This window comes from Ictidomys tridecemlineatus, chromosome 1 (genome assembly GCF_052094955.1).
Source record: "Ictidomys tridecemlineatus isolate mIctTri1 chromosome 1, mIctTri1.hap1, whole genome shotgun sequence".
Lineage (NCBI taxonomy): Eukaryota > Metazoa > Chordata > Mammalia > Rodentia > Sciuridae > Ictidomys > Ictidomys tridecemlineatus.
In genome coordinates this window covers 119,604,679-119,620,409 of record NC_135477.1, presented here as the reverse complement: position 1 = coordinate 119,620,409, position 15,731 = coordinate 119,604,679, and the positions used below count along the sequence as shown (strand labels likewise).

General features: G+C 39.2%; 1 protein-coding gene across 4 annotated transcripts in view; it reads left to right on the top strand.

The window, feature by feature from the left end:
- The first annotated feature begins 3,790 nt into the window (after positions 1 to 3,790).
- Positions 3,791 to 15,731, top strand: part of Sil1 (SIL1 nucleotide exchange factor) — a 257,779-nt gene continuing 245,838 nt past the window's right edge. For all 4 annotated transcript variants that reach the window (XM_005327263.5, XM_078045997.1, XM_078045999.1 and 1 more), the window contains exon 1: positions 3,791 to 3,995. The gene's annotated coding sequence lies outside the window, so the exon portion shown is untranslated. The remainder of the gene's footprint in view (positions 3,996 to 15,731) is intronic.

The window sequence follows — 15,731 nt, the reverse complement described above, 5'->3', positions numbered from 1 at the left end:
TGGTGTGAAGGTTATGCAATCTCTAACCTTCCAAGCTCTGCTCTTCTGGAGAGTGGAAGAGGGAAGCTAGAAGCTGTACGTTAGAGGTATGAGGGAAAGACAGCTCTTTGGTTGCTATTTATTTAAAAAGAAAAAATTAAAATTATTTTTTGTTCAATTCCAAGAACAATACAGGAAAAGAGATTCCCACCATTTGCTTTGCTCCCTGGCTTTCAAACTTCCTACTTGGAGGAAATTTGAGATTTCAAACTTCCCACTTGTTGGGACTACTTCCCAATAACTAGTCCTCTTTGCTTGGAGCCATGTAAATAGAAGCTGTCTGCTTAGGCCCAAAGTTGCACATTGGCTTCAGCAGCTGAGGAGTCTTGAGCTTAGAGCCAGTACCACTGAGAACTTGGTTCTCATCCAGGGCTTTTCATAGTTCTATGAAGCTGCTATAACAAAATATCTTGGACTGGGTAACTTATAAACAGCAGAAATTCATTGCTCATAGTTTCAGAAGTTGTGAATTCCAAGATCAAGGTGCCAACAGAGTCAGTGTCTGGTGAGTGCTTGCTCTCTGCTTCAAAGATGGTGCCTTCTTGCTGTGGCTTCACATGGCACTTCTACTGTAAGAACACTAATCCTATTCTCCAAAAGCTCATTTATTATATTGGGCATTAGGTTCTGATGTTCAAATTCTGGGGGAATACCAATATTCAGACAATAGCCTGACGTTTTTCAAGGCTTGGAGACTGGGGAGGTCACTGAATATGCCCCCTCACATACCTGAGGTAATTAGATATGTTGCAAAGATGCATCCAGGTCTCTGTGGATACCGGCAGGTCAGTGTTGAGCTGGACTCCTGTCTAGGCCCAAGAATATGTGCTAAGATTTGACCACATTCTAGTTTTAAGGATGTTACTCTTGTAGCACTTTATTAGTATCTTTTTAAAATAACTTGTGCAAGACTCAGTTGTAATTTATATGTTCATTCTGTAATTTATTACTCATGCAATAGATATTTGTTCAACATTTATTACCTGTCCTCATGATACAGATAGTCCCTGACTTACAATGGTTCAATTTATGATTTTTTGACTTTATGATGCAAAAATGATACACATTCAGTAGAATGTGTACTTTGAATTTTGATCTTTTCCCAAGCTAGCAATATTAGTAAGACACTCCCTCAAGATGCTGACTAGTGGCAGCTAACCACAATTCTGTCAGCTGTGCAATCAGGAGGTTTAACAGCTTCTACACTGTACTGTGTTGCTAAGCTATAATATTTGATAGGTTTGGTGTATTAAATGAATTTTTTTCTTTTAATTTTTTAAAATTTGTTGATGGATCTTTATTTTATTCATTTATTTCTATGTGGTGCTGAGACTTAAATCCAGTGATTCACACATGTGAGATAAACGCTCTACCACTGAGCCACAACTCCAGCCCAAATGAGCTTTTTTTAAATATTTTTTAAAGTTGTAGTTGGACACAGTATATTTAATTTATTTATTTTTATGTGGTGCTGAGGATTGAACCCAGAGCCTCGCACGAGCTAGGTGAGTGCTCTACCGCTGAGCCCCAGCCCCGGGTCCTAAATGAGTTTCTGACTTACAATATTTTCATCTTGCTATGGATTTATTAGGATGTAATCCCTTTCCAAGTCAGGACTGTATGAGGCAGTGACATAAGCTACAATTATTCTTGGGCCCCACTTCTCTCAATGCTCTCTTGGGTGCACTATAGGAAAGTTGGGCCGTTCTATGACCTTTCCTCACAGTACCCTGGGAAGTGTTTAATCTAGACCTTTCTTGCTTTTATTTCCAAATTTTTTTAGCTGTAGATGGACACAATACTTTTATTTTATTTTTATGAAGTGTCGAAGCTCAAACCCAATTCTTCCCACATGATAGGCAAGTGCCCTACCACTGAGCTACAACCATAGCCCCTAGACCTTTCTTATAAACTGGTACTACCCCTCAACTATTTCCCAGGACTTGTTCTCCATCCCCACTAAGGTTTGCTCAGTGGAGATACCTGGGAAAGCTGGGAATGGATCCAACATTTGACCCAGCTATCGCCCTCCTCGGACTATTCCCTGAGGATCTTAAAAGAGCGTACTATAGGGATACTGCCACATCAATGATCATAGCGGCACAATTCACAATAGCTAGACTGTGGAACCAACCTAGATGCCCTTCAATAGATGAATGGATAAAAAAAAAGTGACATCTATACAAAATGGAGTACTACGCAGCAATAAAAAATGACAAAATCATAGAATTTGCAGGGAAATGGATGGCATTAGAGCAGATTATGCTAAGCGAAGCTAGCCAATCCTTAAAAAACAAATGCCAAATGTCTTCTTTGATATAAAGAGAGCAACTAAGAATAGAACAGGGAGGAAGAGCATGAGAAAAAGATTAACATTAAACAAAGACGAGTGGGGGAGAGAAAGGGAGAGAGAAGGGAAAACATATGGAAATGGTAGGAGACCCTCAATGTTACACAAAATTACATAGAAGAGGATGTGAGGGGAAAGGCGGGGGGGGGCGGGGGGGAACAAGGGAGAGAATTGAACAACAGCAGATGAGGTAGAGAGGGATGATGGGTGGGGAGGGGAGGGGGGATAGTAGGGGATAGGAAAGGTAGCAGAATACAACAGTCACTTATATGCCATTAGGTAAAAATGTGAATGTGTAACCGATGTGATTCTGCAATTTGTATTTGGGGTAAAAATGGGAGTTTATAACCCAATCGAGTCAAATGTATGAAAGATGATATATCATGAGCTTTGTAATGTTTTAAACAACCAATAAAAAAAAAAAAGAAGAAGGTTTGCTCAGTGTTTGTGAAGTCAATTTCCCACCTGCTTAAAGTAGGTTTGCTCAGTGTTTGTGAAGTCAATTTCCCACCTGCTTAAAGTAAACATCAAGAAGGTAAGTTGACAGCTGGAAGCTCACACAATATATGGAGAAGGGAAAGGAACTCCAGAGATATTTGATCATTGGCTCTTGGTGAATACCTACCATTTGGATTATTTGGCAGATATTTAGATGATCCTTTTCTCTTCTCACAAATAACTAGGAATCATTCACTAATCACTGTGTCTGGGCTGTGAAGGTAGCAGAGTACTCCATTTCGCTGGTCAGGCTTAGCACGTCTAGGCAAGAGGAAGGTCTACCAGGAGGTATAGTGGAAATAGAATAGGATTTAAGAGGCACCTAAATCTAGCTTGAATTCCCGGTTCTACCATCTCCTGACTGTATAACTTTATAAATTCTTGCAGTCTCTCCATTTATAAAAAGGGAATGGCAGTTTCCATCTTAGGAAATTATGAGAAGTAAATGTCTGTGGAACACCTGGCACATACAAGACAATTATACAGCAGGATTAGAACTGCAGGTGACCTCTTATTTTTAAAATAACACAATTTTCAAAAATTTACACAATACGCAATTATATGAAGCGGGTGATTTACAGGTGGTCTTATTCTGTATGAATTCCCAAAGGACTATTTATTGCTTGACATTAGATTTTGGTTACTGAGTCTTAACAGCTTGATTTATTTTTATCTTCCACCCCCTCCGGTTTCTTTCTGAGGATCCTCCTTCTAGGAGGAAATCAGGCTGTTAAGAAATCAAAAAATTTCGAACTTCTATCTTGGAAGCAAAACCAGGCCTGTGGGTCTCTCTTTAAGACTTCTCTCATCCTGGCGGAGGGACATTAAAAAAAAGAAGTCCCGGAACTCCGCGTAGGAAGGCGATGGGGGCGGGCCTTAGCAAAAGACGGAGGAGGCGGGGCTCGCGATTCTGCGGAAGCGGGGCGAGGCGGCTGTCGGCGGTCCTGGTGGCTACAATTGGGTGAAATTGGGAGCGACGTAATAGCCGCGCGCTCACGGGTTCAGACGGTCGCTGCCGCATTTGCGCACGGGGAGCTGGTTGCCGCTGCGGCCGCCTGGAATTGTGGGGTTTGTGTCTGCCCCTCGGCTGCCGTGCTGGAAGCCGAAGGTAGGGGCGGTGAGGGCTGCCCGGCCCTGGAGCTGGGCGGGAGGGCTAAGGACGCTGTCCAGGTCTCCTCCCGCCAGTGGCCTCGGCTCCTTCCCTATAGTGTTTGGGGGCCCTCACATTCCCCGCTAGCGTTTCCAAAACGAAATGTCCAAATGGGTCTTAGAAATTCTAGCTGCGTTCTCTGCCTTTACCATCGAAAACGTCTCCAGTGACCCCCTACAACACCAGGAGATGAGGCAGTGGGAGACCCAGTCTGGCTTTTGGCTCTGCATCTTAGTTTATTTGATCCCTATCCTCTTTGTCCCGGTCTCAGTTTTACTCATCTGTCCCAAAGAAAGGGTGGATTAGGTGTTGATCTCCAAGGCCTCTCCAAGTATTGACATTTTGGTTTTTGACAGAGTCCTCTGTGTGTCTTCACCCTGTGAAATTGAGCCTTGTCAGCTTAGTATTTTTACTCTCCTATTGCGTGATTTCCTTGGTCCTGGCAGTTGGAAGATATGTCTTTAACGTAGAGGTTACAGACTTTGGTGTTTGAAATCACTTAGGGAATTTGTGCATAATCCCTGTATTCTACCTTAAGGCACTTTGGAAAAGATGGTTCATGGGCATCAGTAGTCCCCATCTCAGGTGGTTCTCATTCAGGTGGTCCTGGAATCCTTGCTTTGAGAAACTCTGCTTCAAAAGGCAGGAGGATGAGCTGCTGGAATGAGCGTCAGGATGGGAAAGGCCAGGCATCAGGAAAGAAGGCCAAGAAGCCAGGAGGGGCTTCCTTTGCACTGGAAGAGCTGGAAGACTGATATCTTAAAAAAAAAAAAAAAAAAAAAATATATATATATATATATATATATATATATATACATACATACACACACACACATACATATATATACACACATACATGACTCATGTAAGGTCACACACATATACACATATATATATATACACACACATATATATATGACTCATGTAAGGTCAGTTTTCTAATGTTTTTAAATGCCTGGCTTTGATTGAAGTCCAGCTGGCTTTCCCATCTCAATACAACAAAGCAGAACTGCAGCTGCTTTGAGTAATGGAAGGAGGTTAGATTAACGGAGACTAGGTAGGCAGGAGGAAAGTGAATCCTCCATATTTGCTGAGAAGAAACTGCTGTGTTTACAGATAGTAACAGTGTTTGTTGTGACAGTGTGAAAGATGTTTTGTGTGTCTTTTTTAGCTTTCCCTGAACCCCCAGTTTTTTTCTTTTCCCATGGAACATATCTGCACTTGGGGACTGGATAAGTTTAATGGAAGCCAGCGTATACTGATATTAAGATTGATATTTGGGGGCTGGGGTTATAGCTCAGTGGTAGAGTGCTTGCCTGGCATGTATGAGGCACTGGGTTTGATTCTCAGCATCACATATAAATAAATAAAGGTCCATCAACAACTGAAAAATACAAAAAAAAGATTGATATTTGTGTAACATGGGTCAGAACTTGGTCTGTGGTTTCACTTGAGAACATGGCCTTTGGGTTTTTTTTTTTTTTTTTTTTTTTTTGGTAGGGGGTAGAGGGTGGAATCCAGAGCAATTCTGCCACAGAACCACGGTCCCATATACTTTTTTTTGAAGACGGGCTTACTAAAGTTGTGAAGGTTGACTTTGAAATTGTGGTCTTTTTGCTTCAGCATCCCAAGTAGATGAGATTACAGGCTACTCATCTTTGGACCTTTTTAAAAAAAAAATTTTAAAAAGGATTTTTTTAAAAGTTGTTGATGGACTTTTTTTTATTTATTTACTTATATGTGGTGCTGAGAATTGAACATGCTAGGTGAGCACTCTACCACTGAGCCACAACCCCAAACCCTTGCTTTGGATTTTTAAAGATATTTTTGCCACACCAGATTTATCTTAACTTTTTTTCAAATATTTAGTGAATTTAATTTGCTAATTAATACATATACCGATGAAATTGGCAATAAAAAAGACTGTCCCCATTTTACAGATGATGGGAATGGGGAATGTGTTAGACATATGGCAAACCATGAATGAAAAATTGCTTGGTACTTTGATATGTTTTCTACCTCTTTCCTGCTGTTTTCTGAAGGCCAATTGTTAACTTACTTCTCTTCTGGTGTCAACTTTGAGTACTGGTGTGTTTCATCAGCAGGTAAAAAGACTGAGTAAAGCTGAAAAGTAACAATGGATTTTATGATAACAAATACACCAGAACTTAATCCTCCAATGTTGTTCTCCTTTAGAGGGATGTGGGTTGTGAGTGTTAGAGGAGGCATCACCTAAGAGATAGGGCCATTTTCCGAAGTAGTAGCTCACCTCTGGAATTGTTTTCAGAGATATTTTTTGCTTTACATTTCCAAATGACATGGTTAAGCAATCTTGTCACCTGACTTGTCTTCAGATGAATTAACCTTTTTTTTTTTTTTTTTTAAGAAGTGGACATAACAGATTTCTGGAGTGTGGTGAACATGGGTTTTAGTTCTGAGTCTACCGCTTAGTAGCCATAAGACCTTGAGCAAGTTACTTCACCCCTTAGCAGCAGTTTTCTACTGCATAAAATGGGAATACTAAAAAAGACAGTTAAATGGGGCATTACATATGAAAACTCTTGGGACACAGGAATGCAATAAATGTTTGTTTCCTTCTCAAAGAATAAGGAGTTGCTATTAGTTCAGAAGAATATGACAGTCTCTAAAGGGAAGTTGTTATACCTTTTCTCAAATAGGTGGATTCTCTTTTGCATGTTTATAAATTAATACTCTGACTTGCTTATCCTGCCTCTTGCCTTTTTCTTCATTTTCTGTCTTTTTCTAAGTGAAGTTGTGCTGCAGAGGCTATCTGCCAGTCTCTTGTGGAGTAAGCCTTTTTTTTTTTTTTGGAGAGCTAATCCGGAACATTCTTACAATGCTAGCTCTTTGGTCATGTATTCCTGAGAATTTTTCTCTGGGGCCTCTACTGTGCCCAGATCATGCTCTGTAGCACAGGCATCTCTAACTCCTGGATTTGGTGTCAATTTGGAGACCTGTCCTTGTGGAGCTAATCTTTTCTAAGCAAGGATGAATACTTTATCCTTCTCTGAGTTGGCATTAAGCTGCAAGCCTTAGGGACTGGGGATGTGGTCAAGCGGTAGCGCGCTTGCCTGGCGTGCGTGCGGCCCGGGTTCGATCCTCAGCACCACATGCAAACAAAGATGTTGGGTCTGCCGAAAACTGAAAAATAAATATTAAAAAATTCTTTCTCTCTCAAAAAAAAATTTAAAAAATAAAAAATAAATAAAGGTCCATCAACAACTAAAAAATATAAAAAAAAAGCTGCAAGCCTTAGTCTTCTACAGCAGAGAGCATCATATTTTAATTATATGTGGTTGAAACAGAGGATGTCCTACCCTTTTCTTCATTTACTTTTACCAGGAGTTTCAGTACTATGTAGGGAAAGAGGCAAATAGTCTCATTCAAGTGAGGCTTTGGGTAACCCCTGATTTCTAGCACCAAAAATAACTGAGTTTGGGACAAAAACCTTATCAAAGATTCTATCTGTTTAGATGCATGTGGAGACCTCATGGAGTATTCCTGGCTTGTGAGGAGATTTATAACTGGGTTCTCATTTATGCAGTTTTCTATCCTGGTTATAGGGAGAATCCAGCAGCAACAGAACATCGTTCAGCCCAGTCTTGTAGTTCCTTCAGGTTCCACCAAGAAGCTCATAGACAAGGATGTGATCCTGCTGGTTGACTGGCTGTGTCTGTCCTTATTCTCCTAATATTGCTCTTGGACTTGGTGATAAAAAGGAAGTGGCGTAGACAATGGACAAGTAACATTCTATTCCAAAACCTTGGGGTTCAGGGGGAAAGAGCTCTGTGCATATATCTGGGCAATTGGAAAATACCAGTCTTATCTCAGGAATGCTGCTGAAGTGCTTTGAGTCCTTCATGACATCCACCAGGTTTCTTGGTGGTCTCATTTGTGAAATGGGAATGCCTTCATTGATATTTTCCATGGGAAAGGTGAACAATTCCAGGATAGAGGGATTGCCCAGATGTGAGACTTTCTGTGCCTGTACCAGGGAAGTCCAGGGAAAACAGACATATTGGTCATCGTATCCATGACCATTATACAAATTAATGAACTTGATCACTATGCACTATTGGATCAATCCTTTTGAGCTCATCTAAGCAAGTGTTTCCTTTTTCAATTTTTTAGTTGTAAATGGACATAATGCCTTTATTTATTTATTTGTATGTGGTGCTGAGGATTGAACCCAGTGCTTCACACATCCTAGGGCAAATGCTGTATCACTAATAACCCCAGCCCCTAATCAAGTGTTTCTTAAGCTTTTGCTCATTATCATTTTTTCAGACCTCCCCCCCCCCACAATTGCCTATCCCTCCATGAAATTTTACTACCAAAGATATGCTGAGTATCTGTTTGTGTATTGTGGCCCTTTTGATGGCCATACACTATTATAATATCTAATATTTTTTTCTACCAAGAATCAATTTTTACTATCTTCATTATGATATCCTATATCATTTTTCTAACATAATCATCAAGGCCTTTTTTTCACCTAGAAATAACTCTCATTGAAAGCTTTTTTTTTTTTTAATTTATTTTTCAGTTTTCGGCAGACACAACATCTTTATTTGTATGTGGTGCTGAGGATCGAACCCGGTCCGCACGCACACCAGGCGAGTGCGCCACGGCTTGAGCCACATCCCCAGCCCTCATTGTAAGCTTTTTCAGTGCTTCAAATAACAAACTAGTGAAAGCAGAGGAATGTTATGTATACTTTTTACCTACCTTATATGATAGTTGGTATTATTCCTCATTTTATAGATGAAGAAACAGATTTAGTGAGATTAAGAGATTTGTCAATGTTAAAAAGCTTGCTGCAGGGCTGGGGTTGTGGCTCAACAGTATGTGCGAGGCCCTGGGTTCAATCGTCACATAAAAATAAATAAATAAAATAAAGATATTGTGCTCAACTACAACAACAAAAACTTGCTGGCAGTCAGAATTTAAACCTAGCTATGGCTCCAAAGTTTTTTTTCCATTGCATGGTGTACCACTCCATGAGTGCCCCTATATTTCCACCCTGTGAAATTGCATCATTAGCAGGATATTTGACCACTTTGCTCAGTTTTCTTTTTCTTTTTTTTTTTTTTTTTTTTTGGTACCAGGGATTGAACACACAGGCACTTAACCACTGAGTTACATTCCCTTTTTTATTTTTTGAGACAAAATTTCACTAGAAGCTGGCTTTGAACCTGTGATTCTCTTGCCTCAGCCTTCCAAACTGCTGGATTACAGGTATGCGCCACTACCCCTAGCTCACTCACTTTTCTTGAGGCCCTAGTAGGTGCCAGACCCTGTGGAAGATGTTGGGAGATACTAATTCAAAAGAGAATCCCTGATGTTGAAGAGATGACTGTGTTTTCAAGAGTGGAGATACCTTGGGGCTAGTGCCTTTGTCACCCTTTGCTGTCTGGGCCTTTTTGTTAGATGGCTAGTGTAGCTAAGGGTTGTCATGGAAAGGATTAAGCTGCTTGCCTTTAGAGTGCCTTCCCCTGCTTGTTCCATTTTCCAACTTGCTGAGTTGTTTGTAATCACTGAGTACGTTTTCTACAGGGTAAAACCAAAAAGGTCTGGTAAACTTAGCTTTTGGATGTTTGTGATTATTTGTATGTGTATTATTGTGTATTATGTGTATTATTAAGAGTGACACTTATGCTTTGCATATAGATGTTCCTAATAATTAAAAATAGAAGTTTTCTCTTTCTGGAGTTATTCTTTAAACACTAATGCTGTGAAAGGAGTCAGAGAAGAAATGAAGAGAGTGGAGTGGGGAGAGATGATTTTTACTCTTCAAAGAGGCTGGAATTGCCCTCAGTTGAACTGAGGGGTACTGTACTTTTTTTTTTTTTTTCCCTGTGGTGCTGGGGATTGAACCCAGTGCCTCGTGTATGCTAGGCAAGTGCTCTACCACTGAGCCAAAACCCAGGCCCAAGGAGGGGTATGTTTCTGAGGCTGCTTGATGGCCCTGTTGTGACTGAGAAGTTCTTGATTATGCCTTTTTAAAAATATCCTTATTTTTTTTAATGTGGTGCTGAGGATCGAACCCAGTGCTTCACATGTGCTAGACAAGTACTCTACCACTTGAGCCACAAGCACTCTACCACTTGAGCCACAAGCACTCTATCACTTGAGCCACAACCCCAGTTTCTTGATTATGCCTTTTAATTACCACTTATTATCATTACAGGCAGAGGACTATCAGCATTCACTGAACTGATCTCTACATATAGACACTTTTCTCTCCACAAATAATTTGCCCCTTCTGTCTTGTGAGGGGAAGTAATGATAGAAACTGGAAGAAGAATCTGAGATGCATACAAAAAAATTCTGGTAAGGAAGACTGATGCCAGTGGATTTTTTTTTTTTTTTTGTGGTCCTGGGGTTTGAACTCAGGGGTGCTCTACCATTGAGTTAAATCCTCAGCCCTTTTTATTTTATTTTTTATTTTTTTAGTATTCTAAATTTTTCTTTTTTTAATTAATTTTTAAATTTATATATGACGGCAAAATGCATTACATTTCTTATTATACATATAGAGCACAACTTTTCATATCTCTGGTTGTATACAAAGTATATTCACACCAATTTGTGTCTTCATACATGTACTTTGGATAATAATGTGCTTCACATTGCACCATCATTTCTAACCCCATGCCTCTTCCCTTCCCTTCCAAGCCCCCTTTTTATTTTGAAATAAGTGTCTCACTAGGCTGCTGAGGTTGCCTTGAACCTGCTATCCTCCTGTCTCAGCCTTCTGAATTTCTGGGATTACAGGCATGGAACATTGTATCTGGCTTTCCAGTGAACTTTTAAGTTTTTTATTTTGGAGGTGGGGGTACTGAGCCACATCCCAAGCCTTTTTAAAAATATTTTATTTAGAGACCGGGTTTTACTGAATATCTTAGGGCCTTGCTAAGTTGCTTAGGCTATCTTTGAACTTGCGATCCTCCTGCCTCAGCCTCCCAAGCCTCTGGGATTTCAGGCTTGTGCTATGACCTGGCCTCCAGTGAACTTTTTTTTTTATGTATATATATTTTTTATTGGTTGTTCACAACATTACAAAGCTCTTGACATATCATATTTCATACATTAGATTGAAGTGGGTTATGAACTCCCAATTTTATCCCAAATGCAGATTGCAGAATCACGTCGGTTACACAGCCACAATTTTACATAATGCCCAATTAGTAATTGTTGTATTCTGCTACCATTCCTATCCCCTACTATCCCCCCTCCCCTCCCCTCCCATCCTCTCTCTCTACCCCATCTACTGTAATTCATTTCTCTCCTTGTTTATTTTCCCATTCCCCTCACAACCTCTTATATGTAATTTTGTATAGCAATGAGGGTCTCCCTTCATTTCCATGCAATTTCCCTTTTCTCTCCCTTTCCCTCCCATCTCATGTCTCTGTTTAATGTTAATCTTTTCTTCCTGCTCTTCCTCCCTGCTCTGTTCATAGTTGCTCTCATTATATCAAAGAAGACATTTGGTATTTGTTTTTTAGGGATTGACTAGCTTCACTAAGGATAATCTGCTCTAGTGCCATCCATTTCCCTGCAAATTCTATGATATTGTCATTTTTTATTGCTGCATAGTACTCCATTGTGTATAGATGCCACATTTTTTTAATCCATTCATCTATTGAAGGGCATCTGGGTTGGTTCCACAGTCTAGCTATTGTGAATTGTGCTGCTATGAACATCGATGTGGCAGCATCCCTGTAGCATGCTCTTTTAAGGTCTTCAGGGAATAGTCCGAGAAGGGCAATAGCAGGGTCAAATGGTGGTTCCATTCCCAGCTTTCCCAGGAATCTCCAAACTGCTTTCCAATTGGCCGCACCAATTTGCAGTCCCACCAGCAATGTACAAGAGTACCCTTTTCTCCACATCCTCGCCAACACTTGTTGTTGTTTGACTTCATAGTGGCTGCCAATCTTACTGGAGTGAGATGGTATCTTAGGGTGGTTTTGATTTGCATTTCTCTGACTGCTAGAGATGGTGAGCATTTTTTCATGTACGTGTTGATGGATTGTATATCCTCCTCTGAGAAGAGTCTGTTCAGGTCCTTGGCCCATTTGTTGATTGGGTTATTTATTATCTTATTGTCTAATTTTTTGAGTTCTTTGTATACTCTGGATATTAGGGCTCTATCTGAAGTGTGAGGAGTAAAAATTTGTTCCCAGGATGTAGGCTCCCTATTTACCTCTCTTATTGTTTCTCTTGCTGAGAAAAAACTTTTAAGTTTAAGTAAGTCCCATTTGTTGATTCTTGTTGTTAACTCTTGTGCTATGAGTGTCCTATTAAGGAATTTGGAGCCCGACCCCACAATATGTAGATCGGAGCCAATTTTTTCTTCTATCAGACGCAGAGTCGCTGATTTGATATCAAGCTCCTTGATCCATTTTGAGTTAACTTTTGTGCATGACGAGAGAAAGGGATTCAGTTTCATATTGTTGCATATGGATTTCCTGTTTTCCCAACACCATTTGTTGAAGATGCTATCCTTCCTGCATTGCATGCTTTTAGCCCCTTTATCAAATATAAGATAGTTGTAACTTTGTGGATTAGTCTCTGTGTCCTCTATTGTATACCATTGGTCCACCCGCCTTTTTTGGTACCAGTACCATGCTGTTTTTGTCACTATTGCTCTGTAATATAGTTTGAAATCTGGTATCGCTATACCGCCTGATTCACACTTCCTGCTTAGAATTGCTTTTGCTATTCTGGGTCTTTTATTTTTCCATATGAATTTCATGATTGCTTTATCTATTTCTACAAGAAATGCCGTTGGGATTTTGATTGGCATTGCATTAAACCTATAGAGAACTTTTGGTAATATCGCCATTTTGATAATGTTAGTTCTGCCTATCCATGAACAGGGTATATTTTTCCATCTTCTAAGATCTTCTTCTACTTCTCTTTTTAGGGTTTGTAGTTTTCATTGTATAAATCTTGCACCTCTTTTGTTAGGTTGATTCCCAAGTATTTTATTTTTTTTGAGGATATTGTGAATGGAGTGTTTTTCCTCATTTCCGTTTCAGAAGTTTTGTCGCTGATATACAGAAATGCCTTTGATTTATGCATGTTGATTTTATATCCTGCCACTTTGCTGAATTCATTTATTAGTTCTAGTAGTTTCTTTGTAGACCCTTTTGGGTCTTCTAGGTATAGAATCATTTGTCATCTGCAAATAGTGATAATTTAAGTTCTTCTTTTCCTATTTTTATGCCTTTAATTTCTTTCGTCTGTCTAATTGCTCTGGCCAGTGTTTCGAGAACTATATTGAATAGAAGTGGTGATAGAGGGCATCCCTGTCTTGTTCCAGATTTTAGAGGGAATGCCTTTAACTTTTGTCCATTCAGAATGATGCTAGCCTGAGGCTTAGCATAGATAGCTTTTACAATGTTGAGGTAAGTTCCTGTTATCCCTAGTTTTTCTAATGTTTTGAACATAAAGGGATGCTGTACTTTGTCGAATGCTTTTTCTGGGTCTATCGAGATGATCATATGGTTCTTATCTTTAAGTCTATTGATATGGTGAATAACATTTATTGATTTCCGTATATTGAACCATCCTTGCATCCCAGGGATGAATCCTACTTGATCATGGTGCACAATTTTTTTGATGTGTTTTTGTATCCGATTCACCAGAATTTTATTGAGGATTTTTGCATCTAGGTTCATTAGAGATATTGGTCTGTAGTTTTCTTTCTTGGAGGTGTCTTTGTCTGGTTTTGGAATCAGGGTGATGTTGGCCTCATAGAATGGATTTGGAAGAGCTCCCTCTTTTTCTATTTCCTGAAATAAGTTGAAAAGTATTGGTATTAATTCTTCTTTAAAGGTTTTGTAAAACTCTGCTGTATACCCATCCGGTCCTGGGCTTTTCTTGGTTGATAGTCTTTTGATGGCTTCTTCAATTTCATCCATTGATATTGGTCTGTTCAAATTGTGTGTATCCTCCTGACTCAGTCTGGGCAAATCATAAGACTTAAGAACTTTATCGATGTCTTCACTATCTTCTATTTTATTGGAATATAGGTTTTCAAAATAATTTCTAATTGTCTTCTGTATTTCTGTAGCATCTGTTGTGATATTGTCTTTTTCATCCCGTATGTTAGAATTTGAGTTCTCTCTCTCCTTCTCTTCGTTAGCATGGCTAAAGGTCTGTCGATCTTATTTATTTTTTCGAAGAACCAACTTTTAGTTTTGTTAATTTTTTCAATAGTTTCTTTTGTTTCAATTTCATTGATTTCCGCTCTGATTTGAATTATTTCTTGCCTTCTGCTACATTTGCTGTTGTTTTGCTCTTCCTTTTCTAGGGCTTTGAGATGAAGTGTGAGCTCATTTATTTGTTGTTTTTTTCTTTTTTTGAGGAATGACCACCAGGCGATGAATTTTCCTCTTAAAACTGCTTTCATCGTGTCCTATAGATTCCGATATGATGTGTCTGTATTTTCATTTATCTCTAAGAATTTTTTGATTTCCTCCTTTATGTCTTCTGTAACCCATTGATCATTCAGTAACATATTGTTCATTTTCCATGTGATGTAGGATTTTTCCTTCCTTCTTTTATCATTGATTTCCAGTTTCATTCCATTATGATCAGATCAAATGCATGGTATTATCTCCACCCCTTTATATTTACTGAGGGTTGCCCTGTGGCATAATATATGGTCTATTTTTGAGAAGGATCCATGAGCTGATGAGAAAAAAGTATATCCATTTGATGATGGTTGATATATTCTATATATGTCAGTTAAGTCTAGGTTATTGATTGTGGTATTGAGTTCTATAGTTTCCTTATTCAACTTTTGTTTGGAGGATCTGTCCAATGGTGAGAGAGGTGTGTTGAAGTCACCCATAATTATTGTGTTGTGGTCTATTTGATTCTTGAACTTGAGGAGAATTTGTTTTATGAATGTCGCAGCGCCATTATTTGGTGCATAAATATTGATAATTGTTATGTCTTGTTGGTGAATGGTTCCTTTTAACAGTATATAATGTCCTTCTTTATCCCTTTTGATTAACTTAGTCTTGAAGTCGATTTTATTCGATATGAGGATGGCCACCCCTGCTTGCTTATGAGGACCGTGTGCGTGGTATATTTTTTCCCATCCTTTCACCTTCAGCCTGTGTATGTCTTTTCCAATCAGATGTGTCTCCTGGAGGCAGCATATTGTTGGATTTGTTTTTTTAATTCATGATACCAGCCTATGTCGCTTTATTGGAGAGTTTAAGCCATTAACATTCAGAGTTACTATTGATATATGGTTTGTACTTCCATCTGTGTTTGATTATTTATCCTTTTTTAAAAAAATTTAGTTTGTTTCTCCATGATTATCTTTCCCCTCGCCCTCTGTCTTTACCGAGGCACTTCCCTCTGATGGTTTTGGTTATTGTTTTTCATTTCTTCCTCGTGTAGTGTTTTGCTCAAAATGCTTTGCAATGCTGGTTTTCTGGCTGCAAATTCTTTTAACTTTTGTTTATCGTGAAAGATTTTTATTTTGTTGTCATACCTGAAGCTTAATTTTGCTGGATACAGAATTCTTGGTTGGCATCCATTGTCTTTCAGTGTTCGAAATACATTGTTCCATGACCTTCTTGCTTTCAGTGTCTGTGATGAAAAATCCGTTGTTAACCTTATTGGTTTACCCCTGAATGTAATCTGTCT